Source organism: Mytilus edulis, chromosome 12 (genome assembly GCF_963676685.1).
Source record: "Mytilus edulis chromosome 12, xbMytEdul2.2, whole genome shotgun sequence".
NCBI lineage: Eukaryota > Metazoa > Mollusca > Bivalvia > Mytilida > Mytilidae > Mytilus > Mytilus edulis.
Genome location: NC_092355.1, coordinates 3,833,293 through 3,841,769, shown reverse-complemented (window position 1 = coordinate 3,841,769; position 8,477 = coordinate 3,833,293).

Genomic DNA, 8,477 nt, shown 5'->3' with positions numbered 1-8,477 from the left:
ATTATGATGTACTGTCCCAGGTTAGTGGAGGGTTGGGATTAGATGAAGATCTGAATCAGCATTGAAAGTCTGTAATTTGAAGATTATTACGATGTACTGTCCCAGGTTAGTGGAGGGTTGGGATTAGATGAAGATCTGAATCAGCATTGAAAGTCTGCAATTTGAAGGTTATTATGATGTACTGTCCCAGGTTAGTGGAGGGTTGGGATTAGATGAAGATCTAAATCAGCATTGAAAGTCTGCAATTTGAAGGTTATTACGATGTACTGTCCCAGGTTAGTGGAGGGTTGGGATTAGATGAAGATCTAAATCAGCATTGAAAGTCTGCAATTTGAAGGTTATTATGATGTACTGTCCCAGGTTAGTGGAGGGTTGGGATTAGATGAAGATCTAAATCAGCATTGAAAGTCTGCAATTTGAAGGTTATTATGATGTACTGTCCCAGGTTAGTGGAGGATTGGGATTAGATGAAGATCTGAATCAGCATTGAAAGTCTGCAATTTGAAGGTTATTATGATGTACTGTCCCAGGTTAGTGGAGGGTTGGGATTAGATGAAGATCTGAATCAGCATTGAAAGTCTGTAATTTGAAGGTTATTATGATGTACTGTCCCAGGTTAGTGGAGGATTGGGATTAGATGAAGATCTGAATCAGCATTGAAAGTCTGCAATTTGAAGGTTATTACGATGTACTGTCCCAGGTTAGGGGAGGGTTGGGATTAGATGAAGATCTAAATCAGCATTGAAAGTCTGCAATTTGAAGGTTATTATGATGTACTGTCCCAGGTTAGTGGAGGGTTGGGATTAGATGAAGATCTAAATCAGCATTGAAAGTCTGCAATTTGAAGGTTATTATGATGTACTGTCCCAGGTTAGGGGAGGGTTGGGATTAGATGAAGATCTAAATCAGCATTGAAAGTCTGCAATTTGAAGGTTATTATGATGTACTGTCCCAGGTTAGTAGTGGTTGGGATTAGATGAAGATCTAAATCAGCATTGAAAGTCTGCAATTTGAAGGTTATTATGATGTACTGTCCCAGGTTAGTGGAGGGTTGGGATTAGATGAAGATCTGAATCAGCATTGAAAGTCTGTAATTTGAAGGTTATTATGATGTACTGTCCCAGGTTAGTGGAGGGTTGGGATTAGATGAAGATCTGAATCAGCATTGAAAGTCTGCAATTTGAAGGTTATTATGATGTACTGTCCCAGGTTAGTGGAGGGTTGGGATTAGATGAAGAACTGAATCAGCATTGAAAGTCTGTAATTTGAAGGTTATTATGATGTACTGTCCCAGGTTAGTGGAGGGTTGGGATTAGATGAAGATCTGAATCAGCATTGAAAGTCTGTAATTTGAAGGTTATTATGATGTACTGTCCCAGGTTAGTGGAGGGTTGGGATTAGATGAAGATCTGAATCAGCATTGAAAGTCTGTAATTTGAAGATTATTACGATGTACTGTCCCAGGTTAGTGGAGGGTTGGGATTAGATGAAGATCTGAATCAGCATTGAAAGTCTGCAATTTGAAGGTTATTATGATGTACTGTCCCAGGTTAGTGGAGGGTTGTGATTAGATGAAGATCTAAATCAGCATTGAAAGTCTGCAATTTGAAGGTTATTACGATGTACTGTCCCAGGTTAGGGGAGGGTTGGGATTAGATGAAGATCTAAATCAGCATTGAAAGTCTGCAATTTGAAGGTTATTATGATGTACTGTCCCAGGTTAGTGGAGGGTTGGGATTAGATGAAGATCTAAATCAGCATTGAAAGTCTGCAATTTGAAGGTTATTATGATGTACTGTCCCAGGTTAGTGGAGGATTGGGATTAGATGAAGATCTGAATCAGCATTGAAAGTCTGCAATTTGAAGGTTATTATGATGTACTGTCCCAGGTTAGTGGAGGGTTGGGATTAGATGAAGATCTGAATCAGCATTGAAAGTCTGTAATTTGAAGGTTATTATGATGTACTGTCCCAGGTTAGTGGAGGATTGGGATTAGATGAAGATCTGAATCAGCATTGAAAGTCTGTAATTTGAAGGTTATTATGATGTACTGTCCCAGGTTAGTGGAGGATTGGGATTAGATGAAGATCTGAATCAGCATTGAAAGTCTACAATTTGAAGGTTATTATGATGTACTGTCCCAGGTTAGTGGAGGGTTGGGATTAGATGAAGATCTGAATCAGCATTAAAAGTCTGTAATTTGAAGGTTATTATGATGTACTGTCCCAGGTTAGTGGAGGGTTGGTATTAGATGAAGATCTGAATCAGCATTAAAAGTCTGTAATTTGAAGGTTATTATGATGTACTGTCCCAGGTTAGTGGAGGATTGGCATTAGATGAAGATCTGAATCAGCATTGAAAGTCTGTAATTTGAAGGTTATTATGATGTACTGTCCCAGGTTAGTGGAGGGTTGGGATTAGATGAAGATCTGAATCAGCATTGAAAGTCTGTAATTTGAAGGTTATTATGATGTACTGTCCCAGGTTAGTGGAGGGTTGGGATTAGATGAAGATCTGAATCAGCATTGAAAGTCTGTAATTTGAAGATTATTACGATGTACTGTCCCAGGTTAGTGGAGGGTTGGGATTAGATGAAGATCTGAATCAGCATTGAAAGTCTGCAATTTGAAGGTTATTATGATGTACTGTCCCAGGTTAGTGGAGGGTTGTGATTAGATGAAGATCTAAATCAGCATTGAAAGTCTGCAATTTGAAGGTTATTACGATGTACTGTCCCAGGTTAGGGGAGGGTTGGGATTAGATGAAGATCTAAATCAGCATTGAAAGTCTGCAATTTGAAGGTTATTATGATGTACTGTCCCAGGTTAGTGGAGGGTTGGGATTAGATGAAGATCTGAATCAGCATTGAAAGTCTGTAATTTGAAGGTTATTATGATGTACTGTCCCAGGTTAGTGGAGGATTGGGATTAGATGAAGATCTGAATCAGCATTGAAAGTCTGTAATTTGAAGGTTATTATGATGTACTGTCCCAGGTTAGTGGAGGATTGGGATTAGATGAAGATCTGAATCAGCATTGAAAGTCTACAATTTGAAGGTTATTAAGATGTACTGTCCCAGGTTAGTGGAGGGTTGGGATTAGATGAAGATCTGAATCAGCATTAAAAGTCTGTAATTTGAAGGTTATTATGATGTACTGTCCCAGGTTAGTGGAGGGTTGGGATTAGATGAAGATCTGAATCAGCATTGAAAGTCTGTAATTTGAAGGTTATTATGATGTACTGTCCCAGGTTAGTGGAGGATTGGGATTAGATGAAGATCTGAATCAGCATTGAAAGTCTACAATTTGAAGGTTATTATGATGTACTGTCCCAGGTTAGTGGAGGGTTGGGATTAGATGAAGATCTAAATCAGCATTGAAAGTCTGCAATTTGAAGGTTATTATGATGTACTGTCCCAGGTTAGTGGAGGGTTGGGATTAGATGAAGATCTAAATCAGCATTGAAAGTCTGCAATTTGAAGGTTATTATGATGTACTGTCCCAGGTTAGTGGAGGGTTGGGATTAGATGAAGATCTAAATCAGCATTGAAAGTCTGCAATTTGAAGGTTATTATGATGTACTGTCCCAGGTTAGTGGAGGATTGGGATTAGATGAAGATCTGAATCAGCATTGAAAGTCTGCAATTTGAAGGTTGTTATGATGTACTGTCCCAGGTTAGTGGAGGGTTGGGATTAGATGAAGATCTGAATCAGCATTGAAAGTCTGTAATTTGAAGGTTATTATGATGTACTGTCCCAGGTTAGTGGAGGATTGGGATTAGATGAAGATCTGAATCAGCATTGAAAGTCTGTAATTTGAAGGTTATTATGATGTACTGTCCCAGGTAAGTGGAGGGTTGGGATTAGATGAAGATCTGAATCAGCATTGAAAGTCTGTAATTTGAAGGTTATTATGATGTACTGTCCCAGGTTAGGGGAGGGTTGGGATTAGATGAAGATCTGAATCAGCATTGAAAGTCTGTAATTTGAAGGTTATTATGATGTACTGTCCCAGGTTAGTGGAGGGTTGGAATTAGATGAAGATCTAAATCAGCATTGAAAGTCTACAATTTGAAGGTTATTATGATGTACTGTCCCAGGTTAGTGGAGGGTTGGGATTAGATGAAGATCTGAATCAGCATTGAAAGTCTGTAATTTGAAGGTTATTATGATGTACTATCCCAGGTTAGTGGAGGGTTGGGATTCAGCTTACATGTTTACCCTCACAACATTCTGTATGTTTGTGCCTATCCCAAGTCAGGAGTCTGCAATTCAGTGGTTGTCGTTTGTTGCTGTATTACATATTTGTTTTTTGTTCAAATTTTTGTACATAAATTAGGCCATTAGTTTTTTCCTTTAAATTGTTTTACATATGTCTTTTGGGGTATGGGCTTTGCTCATTGTTGAAGGCCGTACTGTGGCCTAAAGTTGTTTATTTCTGTCATTTGGTCTCTTGTAAAGAGTTGTCTCATCTACCACATCATTATATTTGTAAAACTCTAATAAAGTGCGATGCGGACGCTAAAGTGCGATGGTCTGCGCTAAAGTGCAATGCCTCTATACGCTAAAGACTGATGGTTTGTGAAAGTATAGACGTAAAAAACGTAGCTTGATTATGACTTTAACAGTCGTTTACACAAACTAAATATATACAATATGTATTACATGCCGGAAGATAAAATTGAGAATGTTGACCGTTTGCAGTTTACTTTGTGGTCATCCCATTGAAAGTAATGTCGATTTATAGTCCGTTAAATGAAGTTTGTAGCGTAAATTATAAATCGTCGACTAAAACATCAATTTGTACATTGTTGGAAAATATAACATGTTTTTGTACTCGCTACAAAAAAAAAAAGAAAGCTCAATGAACTTGCATCTTTTAATTAAAGCTTTCTACAAATTATTCAAATGCTTTAATATTTTGAGATATGTACATGACAAAAAATAGTCAAAACATGTAACATAGTTAGTTTAACATTTATGATGTTAGGTGAATATCTCTTATAGTGAAACTGGTTTAGGTATGACTGTTTCATATGCAAGGTTGTATAAATTTATAAAGTTTTTTGTTTTGTCAGTATTGGTTTCAAGAAAACGGATACAATAAAGATATCTTGTGAGTGACTTTGGGCTCCATGGAGCATATTTCAGTCATTGAAAAAAATGTGGCATCACACCTTTCAACTATTTATAAACCAATACAAATGCACTACCAAAAGTACCATGCATAATATTTGATCATTGACATTGTGATATTGACATTTTTCACTACATGTATTTTTGTAGATATCTATCTAAATCTATTTTAGCCTGAAGTTCAGGTTGATCTAATTTTAAATTTATCAGTAAAATTTGTTTCTCCTTTTCAGCTTTGATTTCAAACAAACAAACACTATACATGTTTAGTAATTACAATGTATATATGCTGGATGCAGTACAATGTACTAGTTTACAACATAAAGTTAATCACTTTTTCAGCAGTCATAAACATTAACACTGCGTTGGTATTTGAAATATTCTTATTTTCTATTTGCAGATGAAGATTTTCCCAATGGTCCTGGATGTCTGGACAGTTCTAGTTAAACTTTAATTAATAAATATGTTGACAATATTGGCAATTGATGTTATGTGTAAGATTTGGTGGACTTGAGCTTGATATCTAATCATATCATGCACAAGAATAAGTTACAGTAGAGAAACAGCACTTTTATTGCTGTTCAGTTGCATTGTGATCTTTGACAAGAATATTACTGACCCCCATTACTTTCTTATATGAATGCAATTTCAGGCCGCCCAGGCATACATGGTTTTGCTAAGAAAAATGTGGTAAAGAGAATTTTAAACCTACAAAGGAGAATACATACTTGGCACAAACCTTACATAAATTTGTGATGTATTTTGTGAAAGGATTTGGTAAGAGCAGTAACTTACTCACCATAAGAGAATACATACGGGTGAAAAACCTTACGGTATATATATATGCGATATAGCAAGAGAAGTAACCTACATACACACACCAAAACACATACTGGTGACAAATCTTAATAAATGTAATATGTGTGATAAATGATTCAGCTTAAGGAGGCTCGCGGGTATAAAATTTTCAGAAAAAATTAAACATTTATTTTTCATTACAAATTTTATTTATTACCTTTAGTAGTTGTTACTTTATCATATGGTACAAAAATCTTTCCAAAAAAACAATTCGTGTTGGCCCTAGGTGACTTTTAAAATGTAGATATCATTGAAAAAGCTCCAAATTATCTCCCTTTGGTGCAAAAATGCCATCTTTTGGCATTAAAATTGAAATATCTTTTTTAACTCATCGGTGACCTATATTTTTTATTGTTGTTTTCGAATAAGTTGTACATAAACTAAATAATTGTAAAATTTAAGCGATTTCTGTAATTTAGTTCTTTTTTTATTTCGATATTACTTCTTTTTCTCCTATTAGTTCAACAGAAAAAAAGGACATTAACAAAAATGTATGCTTCTTTCGCTGGCAGATTGTGACCGTAAATGAACGGTGACCCCAGTTTTTTATTTCATTTTTCTTTTAAGTATAAGATAAAGTTCATTTATAGAAAAATATAGCGAAGTCCTATATTAAATAAAAATTTCGATTTAGACCCGCGAGCCCCCTTAAATTACAACCTACAGAGCCACAGTAGAATACATACTGGTGACTGATCTTATAAAAAATATCATATATGGGAATAGCCTTGTCTGTATCCTGTCTTCCCTTTTAAAACAACACATACATGTTTATGATGTTAATACTTTGCCAGGAAAATCTCAATGCTAGTTGGAACCCTCAGGTAACATGGAAATGCAGTGCACAATTAATTAATTAGAACAGTATAAATAACAAAATATTGAAAAATAAAACCTTCTATTCATTGACATAGTGATGTCTGCTACCGATGTAGTATATCAATATTTTGTCACTTTTAACCCCCAAAAATGTAGAAAACTATTTTTTTAATGATTAAAATGTAAAGAAGGGATGTTAATCTTCCATAATTTTCAAATAACAAAGCACAACTTCAAAGTTGAACAATTCTTGGATTGTCCCAGTATAATTGACTAATAGCTCAGAGTGACCCAAATACATTTTACTTATTCCAACAATGACCTAATTTTGGCTGTACGGGGAGGTGTTTACATTTATATTTTTAAAAAAACTGTGTGAAAGGCAATCTACATGTACATTAATATCCAATACCTCCGAATTATTAAAAAATCATTTACAGAAAATATATTATTTTGTGACATCTAAATTACATTTTTAGCAATTATTACGTGGTCAGTCTTTTAAATTTAGAAACAATCACATAAGCCTACCAGTAAATCATAAATATAAATAAAGAAGATGTGGTATGGTTGCCAATGAGACAACTCTCCAAAAGATATGTTATGTCATACTTTAGCATAAGTTTTGCAAAAAGACTTGTTTTTTTTAATATCCATGTATTAAATTTTGCAAACCATGGAAGCTAACTCCATTGTTCCATCACACTTTAGCGTGTTATTCCATCGTACTTTAGCGTGAAACACCATCTCACTTTAGCATATACCATCACACTTTATTGTGACCATCGCACTTTTAGAGTCCTACATATTAACTGCAAGCATCACATAAACAATAATATCAATGATCCTTGTAAATCAGGTCAAGGTCAGGCGAACCTGGCAGAAGATGTGTACATCTTACAATGATACCATACACCAAATACATTTAGCCTATGCAAATAACATCTAAGAAACAAACCATATTACAACATAAACCAACGGACAATAAAAATAAGGTCAAGGTCAGATGATACCTTCCAGACAGACATATACACCTTACAATCATTCTATAAAACAAATATAGTTGACCTATTGCTTATAGTTTGAGAAAAATAGACCAAATCACAAAAACTGAACACTGTGCAAAAAACTGTGAAAATTAGGTCAAAGTCAAATAAAACTTATGAGACTGTACCTTATAAAATATTTCCATACACCAAATATAACAGACCTAATGCATATAGTATTAGAGAGAACCACCCCTTCTTACAATCATTCCATTCACCAAATAAAGCAGACCTATATTTATAGTATCTGATATATAGACTTGATCACCAAAACTTAACCTTGTTTACTGATCCATAAAATGAGGTCAAGGTCAAATAAAAACGTCTGGTGGGTATGAGGACCTTGCAAGGTACGCATATATTAAATATGGTTATTTTTTTTTTCAAGTGGTAACTGAACCATGAAAATGAGGTCAAGGACAATGGGCATATGACAGACGGCAACTTCCTAATAAAAGGCATCCATATACAAAGTATGAAGCATCCAGGTCTTCCACCTTCTAAAATATAAAGCTTTTAAGAAGTTGGCTAACGCTGCCACCGTAGCCACCGCGGGATCACTATCCCTATGTTGAGCTTTCTGCGACAGAATTCGCAGGCTTAACAATAAAACTACAAC